The sequence below is a fragment of the Harpegnathos saltator genome, unplaced genomic scaffold (genome assembly GCF_003227715.2).
Source record: "Harpegnathos saltator strain DR-91 unplaced genomic scaffold, Hsal_v8.6 scaffold101, whole genome shotgun sequence".
Lineage (NCBI taxonomy): Eukaryota > Metazoa > Arthropoda > Insecta > Hymenoptera > Formicidae > Harpegnathos > Harpegnathos saltator.
In genome coordinates, this window is record NW_020229875.1 from 1,096,455 (window position 1) to 1,116,624 (window position 20,170).

The 20,170-nt window shown below is 50.9% G+C and overlaps 1 protein-coding gene across 8 annotated transcripts in view; it reads right to left on the reverse strand.

The window, feature by feature from the left end:
* LOC105182426 (TWiK family of potassium channels protein 18) overlaps positions 1-20,170 on the reverse strand; it is a 297,075-nt gene that overhangs the window by 131,646 nt on the left and 145,259 nt on the right. For 6 of the 8 annotated variants that reach the window (XM_025298469.1, XM_025298468.1, XM_025298458.1 and 3 more), the window contains one exon: positions 9,178-9,232. The exons of the other annotated variants lie outside the window; for them this stretch is intronic. The gene's annotated coding sequence lies outside the window, so the exon portion shown is untranslated. The remainder of the gene's footprint in view (positions 1-9,177; positions 9,233-20,170) is intronic. 8 annotated transcript variants of the gene reach the window in all.

The following is a 20,170-nucleotide window of genomic DNA, read 5'->3' on the forward strand; positions in this document are numbered from 1 at the left end:
GAATACGTGGAATGAGCTGTAAATCAATCGAACGCGCCTAACGAGCGTGACCCAGTTCGTGGATGGTTTTGAAGCCGGTCTTCAGCTCCTTTTCGGGTTCATTGTGTCTTTGGATGTGGGTTCTTTTCCGGATGCCTTACGCCGCCTCCAGGGATATAAACCGAATGAAAACTTTCAGTTCGGACTGCTATTTGCGTTCGGCTGAATGCGATCGCTCCTGATCGATAATCTTTTTAACGTTTCGATAGTGATGTCACCGAGAGGGTTGTGCAGTGAGAGAGTGCTTATTCCTTGAAACAGCGAGAGAACGAGGACGAGGGGTATGCCTCACGCGGATATCTCCTGTGGGAATTATCGTATCAAATTACTTTACCGTCGGTATATACGCGAAAGCCAATGTACTACTTACAACGAAAGCCGCGCGCGAACGTATCGAATCGAAAGCAATTTCGTTTCGAAGGAGAGAGAGAGAGAGAGAGAGAGAGAGAGAGAGAGAGAGAGAGAGATAAGACAGGCCAATATTTATTGTACTCTGCGAATAAGTCCCCGGATTTCAACTCAACCCCGCGTAATAATGACGCGTCTTGCATCTTATCGATAATCAAAGAGATATTAATCTTATGCCGTAAAATCGCATCTTCGTGAGAAATATCATCCCAGGAACGGCAGTCTTTTAGGCTCCGGCCGGAGGAGAGTTCCCATCTGCAGTGTAATTTAATATCGCTGCCATGCTGCCATTTCCTCTCCTCCACTACTCTCTCTCTCTCCCTCTCTCTCTCTCTCTCTCTCCCACCCCTTTCTTGCCTTCGTCTTCCAGGCGATTCCATCATCGAGTATATTTCTGCGGAACCGCTTTCTTCATGGATTCCTTCAACAACAATTCAATTTAAGGATGATCGAACCCGGAAAACTAGATATTGATGAAGAACTCGCTCCACGTTACGGCAGAAATGAGATGATATCGCCGGCTAACGAGTGCGTCTTACACTTAATTATTATTCTCGCTATTATTTCCCTCCTTATTACCAATGTTAATTATATTCTATATTCTCGACCATCTCCGTTTCCCGGCCGATCTCCAATTACGCGCTGTTCGTGCCGCAGAAACGAGTTTTAGGCCCCCTTTTATTATATCGTTCGCTCTCTTCGCTCCAGCTGCTTCATTTGCACGAAGTAGCCACATACGTTACACCCGGATCCACCCCATATCGCGACTCAGATGCGAGAACCATTAACTTCCCTCCCTTTCTCCCGTCAAGCTCGAGACGCTCGTTTCTCTCGTTTCGCCCTCGTTGCTTCGTCATTTATTCTAAAAGATGTGACAAAGTAAGATTTGACGCGACGTCCGATGAGGAGGAGCGAGATCAGAAGGATGAAAAACGCGCGACGGTGGCGCGACTTGTTCGCTCACGGGAGGGCAGCGCGGAGGGAAGGAGGGAGGGAGGGAGGGAGGGAGGGAGGAAGGGAGGGAGGAGCTGCAGGTTAGAGATCAACGAGAAACAGCGTGTAACCGGAGGAAAAAAATACTCCCCGCAGGCGTGGGGCGCGATGCCGTAAATAATACGCGAAAGTCTTGGCTGTGCCAGAGCGAAATCCATCCCCCGACATCGTTTTTACTTCTCACTCTTGTTTCCCGCGGATTATAACGCCGTTATTTACGAGCCATGGAGTGCCTTTCAACTAAAGCTTTATATAGTGCAACGCTGAATTTCCCGCTGCTGAAGAGAACCGCCGCTGTAACAGCGCGAAATTTATTCGCACGCGGCGCGAATTCCCGCTAAATAAGTCCCGACCGTATTTTTAATCGCGGCGAAAGTCCTACACGTAATTTATCTTGCATAAATTACGCCGCCGCGCTCGCAAAGGGAAGATGATGAAACAACTTACGAGTGTAATCTCTCATCGTTCCTCATTGATATTTCTCTCTCCCTCTTCCCCGCTCCCCCCCCCCTCTCTCTCTCTCTTTCTCTCGCAATTTCTCCCTCTTAATGACCACTTACTCTACCCGACAATTTATTTATTAACTTTACATCTCTCCAATCATCGTGCCTTGCCGGGTCGTTTGCGAAGGGAGTGCTGCAATCAAGCGGAACGTTATTACCGACGGTATTTAAGTATCTTGTTCGCGTTTTAATCAGTCCGGACATTCCAAATTCCAGCGCGTAACACGCTCACGAATATACACTCACGCGGCGGCACGCTGACACACACAGAAACACACACACACACACAGTATTTTTCTCAATCGCGTGGCATTCTCTCGCGCGCACGTAGCGAATGCGGCCGCATCAGTTCCGTCACGTCAGGAGAGATTAAGCGGCAAGCGCATCAACGTCCGAGAAGTATCGAAAATTTAAAGAACGTCGGGCGAGTAGCTCCTATCGACAGGTTCCTCGGTTCTCGAGTCACGTTTCGAATCGCGGTGATCGTTTCACAGAGACGTGCCTTCATCGGGAGCGAGTTCCGGTCGGTGAATCCGCACCGAGGAGGAGCTTCGGGCTCGCCGCGAGAGTATCAGCGGATTGCGTTTACACAGCTTCAACTTCGTCCCCCCTATGCTTTGCCGTTCATTTTTTCCTCTGTTCCTGCCTTTTTTCCCTCCTTTTTTACAGCGAGGCAACCGACCGAGGGCCAGTTTCGATGGCGCAACCGAGCGAGAGGAGGACAGCGGCAGGGTAGGAAACGCTCGTTTACGCTTAAAAACCTAATTAAAATGACAATCGGCCGATTGCGACGGCGGCGCCGAAGAGCCAGTCGTGTGTCACATGCACGTGCGGATACGTGCGTGGATTTCGAGAGAAGGGCGGCGACGCTTTCGAATCGGCGCGGGGTAGAGATCGATTAATTTCCTTCCTTCTCTACAACGCGTCTATCAGCGCGCCATTAAACGCAACGTTAACAAAGTTCCCGAAAGCGGTGAGGCGATGTCTTCTGAAATAGCGCGCGCGCTCGCGTCGGCCGACACTCCCGCGCGCTCGTTGAATTCATGATGTTTAGACAGCCTTGTTCCAAGACGTCTCGCACGGCGGGAATGAAAAAAGGAGAAATCTACGTGACGGCATAAAGAGGATGAACTTGCAATTCTGTAGACACGATCCACTTGCTCGCGCGCTGCGCTCGAAGCTCTCTCAGCATCATACTCGGGTCACGGGGACGACGTGAGAGTGAAGCGACGAGGGATTCTTATGCGAGATTTCGCGAAAAATGTCGATGCTGGGTAATCCTCCCAGTCAGTAAACTTTCCGTCAAATCAGCGTGGATGAGGTACCTGCAGAAATGCACTTTCACGAGAATGTCTCTAATGATATTCTTCACTGTACACGTCTAACACGTGACAAAAACGTGGAGACATTTTGGTCAAGTAAACATGAGTGAATATTTTATCATACTCTCTGAGCGCCCAAACATTTATATCTATCTGCACGGCAAAGGGGAAAACATCAACAACGGTGCGTCGTCGTCGGTGCTTAAACCCGCGCGAATCGCGAGGAGACGCGAATGGCCGAGCGAGATACGGTCAGGCCCGCGGCTGGCCGCTAATATCCTCCAATATTCACACACAGCGATGCCAAATGACACTCATAAATATTCCCGCGTGCTCGAGAGCCCAATCGCGGCGATCGGTCGATATCTAAAAACACTCGAGGAGGATCCCAATAAACGAAAGCGTCAGCCTCCACCGCGATCGGCCTTCGGCGGCGGCGGCGGCGGTGGGGAGGATTCAGGACGCGGAAGAGCGCGCGCGCGCGTGGCAGTTCCGGCCAATTATACCCCGGTGACGCGACAGGACGAAATTGCACGACAAACAAATTGTCGGCGACGAAATCGCGCCGCGAATATAATTCTGAAGCGCAACGTTTCACTCCCGGGCGCATCACGGCGAATTACGGCGCAGCGTCGGGGATACGCGCGCGTCGCGGAAAATTAAATGTCAAATTAATGCGGACGATAAATTCGCCGGGCGAATGAGCGGCAAGGCGGACGGTGCCGTACATACGGACGTACGTACGGCAAGGATAGAGCAAATTTACGGCGCATTATCTGGAATTTAATTCGACGACATACATACAAACGCGTGAAGTACGACTGATAAGACGCCCGGCGAGCCGAGGCGAGGCGCTCTCTCTCTCTCTCTCTCTCTCTCTCTCTCTCTCTCTCTCTCTCTCTCTCTCTCTCTCTCTCTCTCTCTCTCTTCCCCGGATGAGGCGGAGGATTGCCGCGGAGATAACGAAATCGGTCGTGTCTGCTTTACGAGTGCTGAATCCTGGGCCCGGCTAAAGCCGCTCGTACTTACGTGCCGGTAAATTTACTGACGCCTCGCCGGTGCGTATTCGTTGTACCTTGAGAGCTTCGCCATCATAGGGGAGATCGAGCATGAAGTCGAGAGTCGGCTTACACATCTCTGCAGTCGATCCCGAGCGATGTTATCAGCGCGTGTATATCGAGAGATCGCGTCGTCTTTTAAATTATATATATGTATGCATGTATACACACATGTGTGTGTGTATCTCCCACTCGGCGAATAGACGGAGAAAGAAAAAAAAAAGAAAGGAAACGGCGATTGTAAAGGCGATGAGACTCGAGCCGAGAAAGCTGGCGCCGTCAGCAGAATCTTCCCGAGGACGCCTTTGTTACTCGAAACGTCCATCCGCGATCCTGGTCGAGAGCCAAAGACGCAGGAAAGTAAATTTAACGTCGGGTCGTAATGAGGGAACTGTGTGTATCGTACTCTACGACTTGTTATGCCTCCGGGTTTGGGTGTGTGGGCGCGCCTTTGCAGGAAAATGGCAAATCAATAACCAGATTAATACGGATCAATACGAATAATAAATAACGAAGGCTAAATCGAGAAATAATGAAACCGATAAATAATCCGGAGAGCGTCGGAATCTGCGGCGACCACGTTTTCTGTCGCTGACGGCAATAATGACGATGGAAACACGCGGAGAGACTCGCTGTGCGTGTGCGTGTGTATTTGGCAAAAATAAATCTTTAATATCGGCAAAGAGGAGAGAACGCGGTTGTATTTTCCATTTCTCTCACCGGTCGCAGCTGCTTTATAAGTTATTAAGAATGGATTTTCTGATTATGCAAATCGGCAGAATGGGATGTTAAAGCCGGCGACGGGTTTCCAAATGAAACTTTCGCACCGGTATAACGAAACGCCTAAACTCGAAATTATAGTTTCTCATTTCCTAAATGCGCGACGCGGCTGCATTATTAGAAGTTCACAGCCAAGCAATAACCGGCGGCTAATTTGTGTTGCACAGAGAAGCGCACAGATTCGCCGGATTATCGCGTTAGTTTCAGATTTCGGCAGGCGATGTATTTTGCGACTCGGTGGCGCAATAAAATCAGATCGCGCGCGCGCGTTTCACTCGACGCATCGCGTGTAAAGCGGGCTATCACATCGAACGGCTAATTTACCGTGCCAAAATCTGCTCGACGCTCTTTCGCGCGGTCCCGCGAGCGCAAACGGTCTGTGTGTGCGCGCGCGCGTGCTTCGTTCTCACGCAGTTTATATCGCTGACGATCCGCAACAAACGCGCGCGCCTTCCGCAAGCGTCGATAGATTTGCGCGCTTCCTCGAATAAGAAACGAATCGACGAGTTATATAGCTTGAAAGGGCTCGAACTTTGAAGAAACGCAGGGGAGCTCGCGGGGCAGCACTCTCGCGAAACTTTCTCGCAACGTACACACGAAGTCGCGGCGAGCGATACGGCGCGCGCGAGACTTGACTCGAGTGCACTTCGCGTCGAAGACGCTGCGATAGCGTTCCCCGTCGCCGGCGCCGATGCAATCTAATTAATGCGGCGCGCAATGCAAATTCGCGTATTTGTTATACCGCGGCTGTCGTTGCAGTGCAGCGCTGCGCGATGCAGCGATACGGCGCATTTTAATTCCGCGAACGCGGCCGAGTCTCTCGCTCAAGTCGCGTCCGAATTTTCCGCGCGAGAGATAAAAGGAGAGAGAGAGAGAGAGAGAGAGAGAGAGAGAGAGAGAGAGGGAGGGAGGGAGGGAGACGCGGTCGACTGAATTTCAAGCGGAATATCACCTCCGGCCACGTATCGATCGATCCGGGAAAAGATTCGCTGAGAAATCGCCCCGGCCAACCGGCGGAGAATCGTTCGCGCGCGCGGTGCCGGAAACTGCTTAAGCAAGGATGGCTGGAAATTATCGGCCGGCAAAGCCCGTGGGCAACTAAACACACACACACACGCACCCTCGCCCGCCGACACAGGCACAAACCCGCACACAAACCGGCAACAAGAGAAGAGAGGAAACGCCGAAAAAGAGAAACAAGCGACGGATGCAGCGAGCGAAAAGCCAAGGCTGCAACTAGGCAACTTTAGCTGCAGCCACGGTCGATGTGGTCGTTGCGACCAGACGACGGCGAGCATTGTTGCTACATGTGGGTCAACCCGTGCTGCACTTCCGGTGACGACACGTCGACGAGCAACGGCGAGAAAAGAAACGGGAGTCAGAGAAAGAGAAAAACACAGACACACACATAGATCGCGACGCGAACGAAAAGAAGACGCTCCCGAGACCCGAAACGAGACTGGGAGACGTTGTGTCAACACCTTAAGGTCTAAAAGGCGCGTGCCATCGCCTTTAACGTTTCGCCGGAAGCTAAATGACCAGTTTGAGGATCCTCGTTAAGGATAACGTCTTAACCCTTGTAATTGCGTAACTGCATGCAATTTGAACTGCTATTCCCCGGGCTGGGAGTTCCGACGACGATGCATCGCGTAATGAGGGAGACTGCGCCGCCGCCGTAACGTTTAATTAAAGGAGACCGCAAATAAAGAATGACGCGGAGGCGGCGCACAACAGCGCCGGGCCATCTTCCAGGAGAAACAAGAACAAGAGGAAGGATAACGAGTCCGTGTCAACGTGTGATTCGTAAACTCGAGTCGAAATTTTGCTCCCGCTTTGCAGGTCCTGCGAGATGATCCTTCGTCCAACTCAAAAAATCAACCAAAAATCTTCCATTTGGAAAGATACGGGAATAACTAACAAAGAAAGAGGCTCACGTTAAAAGTGACGGGGGGAGGGGGGGGGGAATAATTGCGAAACGCCTCCGAGACGTCACTGAATAATCCTAATAATGCTGATCATTTAATCGGCACAGCTGTCCTTATTAGCTCGCGTTTATTAGCGTGTCTCCAACGTGCTTGCGGCATCTCGTCGAAATGCAGCAGGCATTGTCGCGCGTGCTGTTAATCTTATGAGAACGACGGGGTCTTCGTGTATGCATATGATCGCGTCCTCGTGGGAAAAGTTCGTATCGCTAATGGCAAGCGATTGATAATTTAGCCCATTTGCGCCGCTTGGGAACAGCAGATGCGAGATATGACTGTGTCAACAGCGAGTCGTCGGGAGCGCGTCGACGATCCAAATGCGCCGCTCTCTCTCTCTCTCTCTCTCTCTCTCTCTCTCTCTCTCTCTGAGAGCCCGTCATATCGAATTTCTGATATATTCGTTTGCCACGGAGCAGACGTGTAGCTCGCCTTATCGCCCGTGCAGCTCGAAATCGTACACTCTCAGCCGCGCGAAAATGTTTACTTGCAAACTTGCGTATCGTCGTTGACACAGGACGCAATAACTCGATAACTCGGCAACTAATCCGCAGGCGGTCTACAACGCTCCTAAATGAAACGGTCGTCGATAAAATATGAATCTACAAAATGCGCGACACTCCAGTCGATTCAATTTCGCCGCGTTGCGGGCGAGCGCGCTAACTCGGAACACTTAGCGTTACACTTTGGGCGATAATAAATCGCCGTCATCCGACCGAGCGATATTATTGCCGTGCAAGGAGACGTTTTCATTCGCAAAAACAGCGTAACGGGACACGACAGATGCGCCGCAACCCGGGAGAAAGCCGGCAGGCTCGGGAGCGCAATGTTATTCTTCCGTCGGAAGAACGCGCTTGGAGTCCGCGGCCGTTAGAAATTAGGCTGAGAACAAAAAATAAATGTGGAATACGAGCGAAAATAAATGTGGCGAGCGAGCGAGCAGTTAGCTGCGTTTGTTTTCGGAACTTCGCGCGCCGCGCGCGCTGCCGCCGCCGTGCCGTGTTGTACCGGTCGAAACTGCGATACTTTGTTAAAGACGCAAGAATTGTAATTTGCATCTAGTAGTAGTCTTAGTAGTAGTAATAGTACTTTCAAGTGGGTTAATTTCTTGACGGTTTCGCGAGCGCTACGCTGAGTTCGCTTCTCCTCCCCTGCTTTATTCTTCTTCTTCTCCTTCGTCTTCTTCTTCTTCTTCTTCTTCTTCTTCTTCTCCCTCTTCTTCGTGAACGGGTACGGTTAGGATTTGCCTTTGTTAAATTTTTTATCTCGACCGCCTTAATGACGTTAAGACTACATTTTCGAGGAAACTTTAAATTGAAATTCGACTTCGTTGATGGAGCTTTAATTTCGCAGACGTATCACGAAAATATATTGCAAGGACATGGTAGGACATGAGAGAAAAATTTCGCGGTAACTGACGCATATTTCAAGCTACTTTAAAAGTAGCAGAAGCAAGCGGAAGTTGACGTCGGTGGAATTTCAAGTGAGTTCCGAGCGGTAATATACATAAGTACGATTAAATGTGCAACACGACCGAACAGACTGCGACAGACAATCGTCGCTCGATGCGTTAATTTATACGAAAGAAAGGCCGCTCGGTGCAAAAATAATATCGCGGACGGAACCCTACAGTACTACAGAACATACATCGTTGTGAAGAGAGAGAGAGAGAGAGAGAGAGAGAGAGAGAAAGAGAAAGAGATAAGCGAAACTCTTTACTCTTAACATGCGAGAACGTTGGAAATGAGAAAGGAAAGGAGCAGGAAACTGTTCCTGCAAAGTACGTTTCATTATTACCTTCGCGAAACGTTATATATACTTTACGGAACAGCGGTAAATTTAATAACATGGTTTAAGAGTTTCGCACGAGGAAGCATGTCGACCGTCGAAAAAATATCCTCCCGCGAGTCTTCAAAGAAAGAGAAAAAAAAAATAAAAAGAAAACAAACCGCGATACACGTAATTCGCGTTCGAGAGCCGCAGCGGGTTGAAACAGCTTTAATGTTCTCGTTAAAGTCCTCGACGGCCGAGGGTAAGCCTTCATAAATTACGGCGTCGTTACGTTCGCAACATTAAAAATTGTGCGTGCACTCACTCCGCGCGCAGGGTGGCTCCGCGAGTTCCTTTCCCACGAGTTCGTTCGTCACCACCTGTTACGAAAAGAAGAGAAGACAAGTTAACGGCAGAGATAAAGGCCCGACGGGGGCGGCATAAAAAAAAGATCAGCCGTAAGACAGGCTTATCCGACGACTTGGTCCGCCGCGCGGCAGACTTTAATGTCTGATATCATCGGGTAAAAAGCTTGCCCCGCCGATTTATCGAATTCTAAAGGTCGTCGCCGAGTCCGCGAAAGTGACCCGCAACGTTGGTCACTCTCAGGCGTTTTCACGTTGGAACGTTATTTCCTTCGTCCTAATGACAGATGTCGAACGCGTACGCGGCACGTGCTGTTGTCAATTTTTCTATCGTGACATTGCAGTTCGACGCAGTCCTTTTAATTCAATTCAATTTACGCTCGCGGAAACAAAGAGAGATTACGCGCAATAAAGAGAAATCAAATCGGCGCGAATAAACTGAATTTAAGAAATTCGTACACGCCGAGCGACAATCGAAAAAAGAGAGAGGGAGGGAGCGGGGAGGAGGAGGAGGAGGAGGAGGAGGAGGAGGGGGAGGAGGTAACAAACGAAAATGCGCGCGTTACGCGCGGCGAATTCGCAACGAAACTGGAAAAAAAAATCAAAAAGCGTTGAACGCGAAAACGCTTTGACATCTCGATGTCCTTTCACCGCGCTGACACAGAACACAGATTGGCGCGCGGCGCGCAGTTGCGCAGTCACGGATCACGCGCTCGTGGCAATTTCGCGCGTGCGGTGAAAAATTAACCCCCGCCGCCGCCGCTCCGCACAGATTTGCACCAGCGGGATTGATAACCGAAGCGGAACTAAAGCGTGAGAAAAAAGGAAGGCAGGAGGGAAAAAGGTACAAACGCGTCGGAGGAGACTTACGACGAGAGCGCCGCCACCATCGCAGGGAGGACTTCCTCCGGGTGACGATCCGATTACACATCATCAGCGCGAGCGCGCTGATACGCTCAGTCGCTCGGACGAGTCCCGCGTAATACCCGTCGGATACGACTTAATTACACGGAGTGCCGTAAACCTGCGTTGAATCATTGTCACAATCTTCGCGATTTACGCCGGCCGCGGCGCGGCGGGCCGCGGCCAATGGATTACGGCCCGGGCCCGTCGTTTCTATCGCATGATTTACGCCCGAATGTACTTTGCATTCCATTTACGTGGTGGAAGAGGGTGCGTGCGGCTCGCGCGGGGGTAATCCGCGCGCGCGCGAGCGCGCGCCTCTCACACGGCAAAGCCCCATACATTACGCCTTATTTACACGCGCGTGACAAGTTTCTCGCCTCCAGCCCCTACTACCCCCGGCCTCGTGTTTCGATGCATTAGCTTGAATGCGCGTTGAATTCGTCAGCGTGGGCGCGCGCTATTGCGTCGCGCTACAATTAATATGCATAACTATGACCGCGTCCCGGCGTTCGATAACGCTCGAGCGAGCCGGGAGAGAGTCGCCGCGGTGTGTTGTATCGCGCGTAACAGCGTTGAAATCTCTCTGTCCCTCTTCCACTCCCCCCCCTCCCCCCCTCTCTCTCTCTCTCTTTCTGGCTGCTAAGCAGCTAAAGCGGAAGCTCGTAAAGCTTTCTTAGATTGTTTCTTTACGTGCTCGATAATGGCGATAACCGTGCTAATTTATGCGAGTCGCATTATGCAAGCTCCGCGACCCGCTAAAGTCCACCCCGCCCACTAAATCCCGGAGATACGGTAGAGCGGAGGGGCAATAATTTATGTTTTTCTTCCCCTCCCTCTGCCCCTCTTCTTCTTCTTCTTCTTCTTCTTCTTCTTCTCCTCTCTTCTTTTTCTTTTCCCTCGCAGCGCGTGTTACACGTTAATTTCTTCATGCGACGCGTGTACGACGGCCGAGGGCCAAGAGGAGATTAGCCGAGGAGGGTCCGGAGGAGGAGGAGGAGGGGAGGAAGGAAGTAATTCTCGGCCGCGAGAAGTAGCCGAGAGATCTTAATTGACGGTGAACACGCATAACGCGTCCAATGTATTCTAATACGGCCGACAAAATATGGCCGGGATTATAAAACTTGCGATGCGGACTAATTGGCCGGCGAACGAAGTTGCGAATTTTTCGCGCGCGCACGCGCGCCAATCCTCGCCGGCTCGGCCTGAAAAGTTGCAACGCGCTATTAATCCCCGCGACCTTAGCGCGCCGCGACAATAGCGCGCGACATGTTTGTAATGTTATATTGCTAAATAATGCCTGACTATATCGCAACGCACCGTGACATAATTGCAGCGGACGGCGCGACAAAGGTCCCTTTGTCCGGGACCTTGTCTTAATTCTCAGTGCGTGACGCGAATGCCATTGGTATTATTAACGTTATTATTCGAACGTTTGCGGAATATCGAGATTTTCACTGACACGCCGGTCGATTTTCGTCGTTCGCAGGGTATTAGAGGGAGTAAATTGAGAGAATGATAGAGATCCTCTCTCTCTCTCTCTCTCTCTCTCTCTCTCTCTCTCTCTCTCTCTCTCTCTCTCTCTCTCTCTCTCTCTCTCTCTCTCTCTCTCTCTGTGGAAATTGGTATCGCGGTCGAACTTTGTTCTTATCACGCGCGAAAGAATGCTTTGACATTCCAACCTTTATTATGTCCGATGTAGTCCCTTTGAGAGCATTCTTCCCTCCTTAAAGAAATTTCCCGCTTCGAAAACTTCACTGAATAAGTTAATTTAACTCTCAACTCTCACTCTCCCTCTCTCTCTCTCTCTCTCTCTCTCTCTCTCTCTCTCTCTCTCGCTGCCTCCGCCTGTCTCTCTTTATGAGACTAATTTCGTACATAATTTCGTTAAGCGTAAAACGTCGCATCCCCTCCCTCCGCCCGGCCGCAAACACGCAGTGCAAACGTTACGCCGCAAATTGAAAGTCTGAAATTGTCAATGCACGCGGAAAAGTTACGCACCCCAGACGATACTTTAAAAAGATCCGCAGAGCACACGTCTGCAGCAACGTTCCAACTCGTGAAATACGAGACCGACGACTTCATAAACATTCAGAGCGTCGAGAGTTTGGCAGCAATCAACAACTTTCTCTCTCCCCGTCTCTCTTTCCTTCCCACCCTCTCTTCCCCCTACTCACTCGCTCTCTCTTTTTCTCTCTCTCTCTCTCTCTCTCTCTCTCTCTGCCTCGGTGTGCATCTCACGGCGCGCTAATCAAGCCTCGATCAAAGTTTCTGTATTTCTTGTCTCGTGTTTTTGAGCGAAAATTTCACGTACACAGCTCAAATAAGGGCGGATACTTCGCACCATCGCGTGCGGACGCGCGCGCGCGCGGCCAGGTCGTCGGAGAGTAACCTTCGTCGTAATTAGAAGTTCCTAACCGTCTGGATGATCCTCCAGTAACGGATCACGGCCTGACGCCTGCCACGTACTGAACTTGAAGGGTGGATCAAATTCACACACACGTACGCACCACGTGCGGAGGTCGCTCGCGCTCGTCTACGCGCGTGTGAGCACGTACTTGTACGCGTACGCGCGCGCAACACACATGTGCGAGAGGAACGGAATTGGTACATCTAAATCCACGACCGTGAGGATTAAGCAGACTAGAGCCACGTACGCGTGCGTCCGATACGCACGTAGTAAGCCAATCCTCTTAATTAAACGGCCGCCGCCGCCGAGTGCGATCGGAAAGTCGAAGGCAATTACAGCGGAAAAAATTGGATCCCCCGGCGCGCTAAGCACTTCGCGTTTGCCGATGTGTAACGCGCTGATGTAGATTAGAGCGCGCGCGATCTTCTCTCCAAGGGGCCGGCGCCATCGCGCCATCGACCTTTACGACAGCGGCGCTCCGAGAGTGTATCCTGCGAGCGACGCCGAGGAAGAAATGATATCGCCAAAGTTCATATCGAGCGCGATCGTTCTTTGCGCAAATATTCTTTCCACATCCCATCGAGCGCCCGTGCCGAGGGTCCCTTCGTCCGCCGTTGTCCTTGGATATTAACGAGATAACGGTAACCCGCGTCGTTAATGATTAAGCAAACACTGAAGACGAGGATATTTCACGCGGAGATAGCCGCGGGATCGAAAAAGATGAGAAAAAGTCCCGCCTCCGGAAACAAGATTCTAGTAATTGCTGGCTGAACGTTCGTCGAATAACACGCTCGCAGACGAGAGAGAGAGAGAGAGAGAGAGAGAGAGAGAGAGAGAGAGAGAGCTCGGCTGTTCTCGAGCTTCGAGTGTCCACGGGAAGTCTTGAGAACGGCCTGTTAAACGAGTCGGAATGAGCCCCGAAGAAATGGGCATGGCGGAAGGAGAAGCTCCTTCCGCGGAAGGAAGTTTGTAAATCATTAGAGAGGCCATACGCGCGCTCGTCCGGAAGAGCCAACAATTTCGCGGTGTCGCGACTTTATGCAATTCTCACAAAAACTCCCCCCCTCTCTTCCTTTCGCCCCTCCACTCTCTCTCTCTCTCTCTCTCTCTCTCTCTCTCTCTCTCTCTCTCTCTCTCTCTCTCTCTATCTCACTTGCCGCGGCAGAAATAATTATCAAGCACACCACAATTCGCCATTAATTTCGCCGTGCGAACAAAAGAGTTCCACCGTGACAGGAGGGCGAGGGGTGAGTGGGGAGGGGGGAAGGGGGAAGAGGGATTCTCTAAAACCTATACGGTAGCCCGCGCGCATCCGTCATTTCGGCCGCGCACATGCCGCGGTACATTCGTAAACTCATATATATTAATTATCCCCGATATTAATAGCAGAACCGATGCGTGTATCTCTCGTACGCGCGCGGTAACTAATTCGCAATCGAAGTCACATTGCGGCAGGGAATGGCCGGTGGTACGACGACGATACCGCCGCCGATAGATAAATCGCGCATGATAGATAACGCTGATCTAACTATAAATTACACACGTACGTGTGCACGCACGTGTAATTTTCATGCTAACTAGTTAATCGCGCCACAAGCGTGATCGCATTGCGTCAAATCGCGCGTCCTATAATTACTGCATCGAATATTCCGTCAACATATCACTAAATCATGACGTAACCCCCCGCCCTCTGGCTCTCCCCCTTATATGTACATCCCGCAGGCTATTGTAAAATATTCAGCGAGCCTATACGTCGCTAACTTGCTGGCGAATCTTACGTGTCGCCAATCGATCGCCTGTCGATCGCCCGACTCGCCCGACAGGTTGTTATTATGACCACTTTCGGCCGGCGTGTCTCTCTTTTCTCCACTTCGCAGCGCGAACGCGAAACGGAGACTCGAGCGACGAGAAGAAACTCCCGACGTTCGGCTGGACCGCAAGTACACGCGAAACCTGGTACGTCACGCTACGATATTAACCGCGTCGTTATTTGTTAAACCAACCTGCGCGGCCGCAGATAAAACATTCTTTGCGCTCGGCGGGCTCGGCGCGATCGCCAAGTTCCCGACGAACAACTCCGGCGAACAAGAAGCCGCCACGCGGCGGCACATTGTTGATTTGCAAACCGCGCGCAAACTTTCAGTCAGCATATCAACGCTGCGCGGCGCAAAACACGCCGGCCCGACAGCGTATTTTACGAAGATATAATACATCGGCGCGACGCGGCGCGCGACGGCGCGCACGATAAAACCATTAGCGCTACGACGAAATTAATCATCGTTTTAATACCACGGCCGCGAATCACTCCATGCGAAATTAGTTTCTAATTAATGCACGCCGTCCGTTTTTAATGTTGCATCGTACTGCCATTTGCGCGACCGCGGCGTAAATAATCCCGTATCACTCGGGGACTCGCAATTTCCGCGCTCTCGCGATTCGTTATCGCGCGGGATTGTTCAAACGGCGCGGCGTTACGTTTAAAATGTAACGCTAATAGCTCCGGCTAATTGTCGGGCAAATTGGGAGAGCCGTGTGAGAGCGAGATCGCGAAACGTTATTCACGCGTGCGGGTGCGCACGCGTGCTTTCGGATGGTCGCGCGTTTCGTTCATGCCGTATCGCGCGAACAGCCGTGATCGCGCGATCTCTGCAGCGAGATCAGCGAGATTGGCGCCGCGCGCGCGCGCGCCCGCGAATCTCTGTTGAAAGAGCGTATCTCCGAGCGCGGCGTTAAGATGGCCCGCGTCAGCACGTAACGGCCCGACGCGGCAAACGCGACCAAGTCACGACGCTGCTGTGTGCTCGCGGCTCGCTCTCACCTGCGAGCGAGCCACCGCGGCAGATCTCACCGGCCGATAGCGCCGACGGTATCCGGAAATTACAGATGTGGGCGGGCAGGGACGCGCGCGTGACACCCCCTCGAGACGACAAGGAGAGAGAGAGGGAGAGAGAGAGAGAGAGAGAGAGAGAGAGAGAGAGAGAGAGAGAGAGAGCGCACTGCAAAGTGGTCAGGACGTGCCCCGACACTCGGTGCTATCAACAAAAGTGTCGGCCGTTTTATCAGACGACACGCCACGCGCGACATTGTTTCCGAGGCGACCGTTGCCTCGCGCTCGGGCTTCCTGCCTGCGCAGGATAAGGGGCCTTTTTTCGCCGGGGTACCGGCGTTTCCCGTCGCGACGACGTTTCCACGGGCGCGGTACAGGTGCGTCTTCCGGCGCAGCTTCCGCTGGAGAACGCTACCGACACTTCATCGCGCTTAACTCCCTTCGGCACGAACGGAGGGCTTTCGCCGAGTTGAACGATCGGCGGGCCGTGTCGAAATTTCCCGGGGTTTTCCTAGCGTAAATTCCGATTACAAGTCCCAAATTCGTTCCGAAGCCGGTTATCCGATGGGATTTCGATGGAAAATCCCAAAAATGAGTTTTCTTATCTCAAACGCGGCTCTTTCCCCGTCTAGACTGAAAAGAGGGACGCTGCGGAGACTCGCGCTTTTTGCAGTCGGTAGCAGTCGGATATACTTGTACTTTGATGATATCAGCCAGGGGAAATCTCATCCATACAGCAAGCATAAGACTCGATAGAATAAAAAGTCGGGAAAAAATTCCGCCGCACAATGAAGGCCGCGAGGAATATCGAGAAAACTTCCGATCTCCCACGTAGAATCGTTGATGCATTTCGCTGTCACTTACACCGCGTTTAACACGCGTTAAACGACGTGATTTCAGACGACAAGATACGCGTAAAGGAAGCTTCAGCTTATACGCGTCGAAATAACACACTCGGGTTTGCAGTGTACTGGGAAACATTACACTTCTAACTTGAATTGACTTGAGCAGACTTGGAGAAATCATATCAGGCCAGATGCCGACGAAACATTCCGTGTGCGACGAAACAACTCGCGGGAGAGGTCGGAGAAACGGCGATCGACCGCGACGCGAATGAGAAATCGCCGAAACGCGTGGAGAGACATCCGTACGAACGTCCATCGTAAAAGAGATTCGGCGTGAGCGCAATGTGCCTCCGCAGCTCGCTCGACAGGTAAAAATCCGCGAGTGCGGGATCGAGAGACGAGCGAGAAGCGTTCAGCTTGAGCTGAGAGCGTCGACGTCCGTCGGCGCGGGACGCGAGATCCCATCGCGTCGAAGGAGCGCGGACTCCATCACGTCGAAAATTTAAATACTTGACGGAACTTTTGCGATCTTAACGAGCGCCCACCGCAATCTGGCATAAGGGCCCATCAACGAAGCCGACGTAATATAGCTCGCAGCTGCAGTTACGCTGAACTTCCTGGGTGATATCCGCCGTTATTATCAAGCGTCTCCCGGCAGCGCGGCGGGGGGAGGGGGGGGCTCTGGCTGATGTACAATAGAACGTGTTGCTTTAGAGAGCGCCCCGGACCTGGCCGCTTCTTAATAGAGCTTAACTATTTTAATGAGGAACCGCGCCGGGGATGATTCCGCCACCGTGGAATATCCACATTTTCGGCGATCCCGTCGCTCACCCACTTCTCTTCCCGCACTCCCCCCCCCCTCCTCCCCGTCCTTCGCGGAGAATGCTCCACTCGAGAAGGCAGTTCTCCGCGTGGCTGCGTGGCGTCAAATTAAGACGGCACGCGAGATGGATAATACCCGATGGCGGACCTTCGCGACCCTTCGCCCAGCGAGCGACGTGATCTTGCAGGATCGCCTTACCATATCGGATAACCGGATTAAAGGCTAGGCGAGACTGACAAGCGAACGGGGGAGGGGTGCAGCCTTGTTTGATGTATAAACGTCGACGATCAATTTGACTGTTGGGTACGTCCAATCGACATTAATTGTTCACTTGACTCGATCGCTCGGCTGCAACTTTTCCGCGCGGCTCCTGACAATTCCGGCAATTAACACCTCTCGCCGCTAGAAAATCGATATCACTCAATGATTATTACTAAATGGTTATGATTATTGCTAATAATTATACGCCATGGCTGTAATAATGATTAACAATTGTACGCTCCGACTACAACGGCGGCTGATAATTATTATTACGAATCATTACGTGTCGCGGCTGTGATTGTGTGTCACAAACAATTGTCATCGCAAGTCCGCGATAAGATTTCCGGCGGGTCGAGAGCATCGAGGCCACGAGGAAAGCGCGCACGGTGTTTATCGCAATTAATAAACCGCGATAAAGGGCGAACTCTTGTCAGCGGACAAACTGCATTATGCGCCGCCCCGCGAGAATTGCTAAATCTAATTTCGTGTATCCTCTATTGCCGCCGCACTAACGCGCTATCTCTGGAGTCGTAAGCATCGGCTTAACGCTGGCGTGATAGCGGACGCCGCGCGGTTGTATTCGTCGGAGAACACGGCCGAAGAACAGCTCGCGGCGGATGAAAATCGAATCGCACAATTACACTGCAAACCCGAGTGTGTTATTTTGTTGTCGTTCAATCACGTCGTTTAAACGCGCGTTTCGATGCATCGAAATGCATCAAATAACAAGAAACGCATAAAGGAAGCTTCAGCTTCATACGCGTCAAAGTAACACACTCGGGTTTGCGGTGTAGGCCCGATCTATTTGTCGCTGCCGTAACGTGCGCGCTAATTACGCAAGCGGGTCCCCCCCCCAGTGACGATATTCGCGGCGTGTCCTTCACCTTTCGCGAGACATCCACGAAGAAGAATCGACGAAGAGGACGAAACGTTACGGGAGAAAAAGGGAGAAAACGCAAGAGGATGAATGACGGAATAAAATAACGGGGGTTCCCCCGTATTCGCGCTGACCTCGCGTTGGGGAACCCCCTGGGTTTTTCCCCTACGATATTTCGTCACGAGAGAGACCGAGTTTAGCGTGCTAATGAGCGCATTTAGCTCGTCAATCGCAGATCGGCTCAACAACACGCTGCGGCTGCAGCTGCTAATTGTTGAACATTGAAAATTGGCCGTGACACTATCGCCAACGTTAACTTTGCTATTCTTCTGTTCGATCGATACGACACGACGGAAGAAGCAATGCGAGTCTGACACGCGAACGAATTCGGTGAACGATGGGAAGAAGGAAACGTAATCGAGATATCTCCGGAAGCCCCCCCCTTCCCCCATTGAAGCGCACAGTGTCGCCGACCCCGATTCGTTCGTGAGACTATTGTTATTTTTACGGACGGATCTAGCCAATTGCTTCGCGAGATAACACCGAGTCCTCGCCGAGCGTAAGAAAAAAGAAAAAAAAAACAAACGAAAAAAAGCGTAAGAATCGACTCTTCAGGGCGTCGAACCGTGCCTTCCAAAATCTGATTTCACACACGGTTTGCTTTTGCGTGGCTTTGGCAGTTGGCCCCAAGTAGATAACCTTTCTGTGTTGGTAGGATGCGAGGATCAGCGTGAAGTCGATTATATATCCTCCCGATCACGAGATCACGATGATAAGCGAAATCGATCGAGAGATTCGAAGGTACATTTCGATATTTATTCCGCGCATTTTTTGCTCAGGATTGTCACGACTCGGAATCGCGTCATTTCGTTCGCTTCTTTTTTCCCTCAACACGCTCGATTATCTCGCGCGCGTTTCGCTAATTTCACATTCAGTCCCGAGAGATGTCGAGTGTTTCAACGTTACCTGCAAATCGCAACATTGTTCGAGCATTATCGGAGTCATCGCGGCATGACATGTCAATGCATAAATTCCACCGGGCAATTTTACTTCCGATGGAGTATTTTGACATGTTTAATCGCATATTTATTAGCAACCACGAGTTGCTGCAAATCCGTTACAGACCACTGACCGTACGACAATGTAATCATATTGGTATCGGAACCACTCCGCCAAAATCTATTTCGATCGCGTTCGATGACTGCTACGCCAAATGCACACGTCTACCGATAAATCCACTCGGTCACTCGGATTTTTTCGCGCGATATTGGATGATCTCGTTATCGCTCGAAATAGGAAATAACCTGGAGAAAGATTGAATAAACCTGTTTCTCCGGACGTAGGCGCGCGGCATTAATGAGGACGATATTGTGGATGAAATTTGTGACGCGGCACAAAATGTCTGTGTGTGTGTGTGTGTGTGTGTGTGTGTATGTATCGAACTGACAGATAGAAAATTAGAAGAAACTCGCACAAACTCGAATCGATACGGATAAGTCTCGATATCTCCTTTCAGGACAAATGAAAGTCTTTCACAGATTTTACAAAGAGAAATCCAAGAGACATCTTTTTCGTTGCAAAGAGGTAAGTTATATACATATACATAACGTATATACACATAACATCAGAAGAGAAATTTTACGATACGAAAATGCGTTGCAGTGAAAAGAGTGTTTCATGAATACGATATGATAAAAGCTAGCGTGTTACAAAATATAAACGACCATTCGGATACAAAATTTGTTAAACATAATATATTAAGTAGAAAAAATATTGGCGTACATTCGGGCGAGGCAGGCTTTTACTCGCTCGAGCGAACGCGAAAATACATAATCGACATAAATATTAAAAGGACTCGTTTATATGCAAACAGGTAGTATAAAAAATGCAATTACACGTACAATTACCAAGTGGGGGCTGACAGGAACCACGGGTTATATATAACATTAATATTATTTTCAATATCGCGGCTGAGAGAGAGAGAGAGAGAGAGAGAGAGAGAGAGAG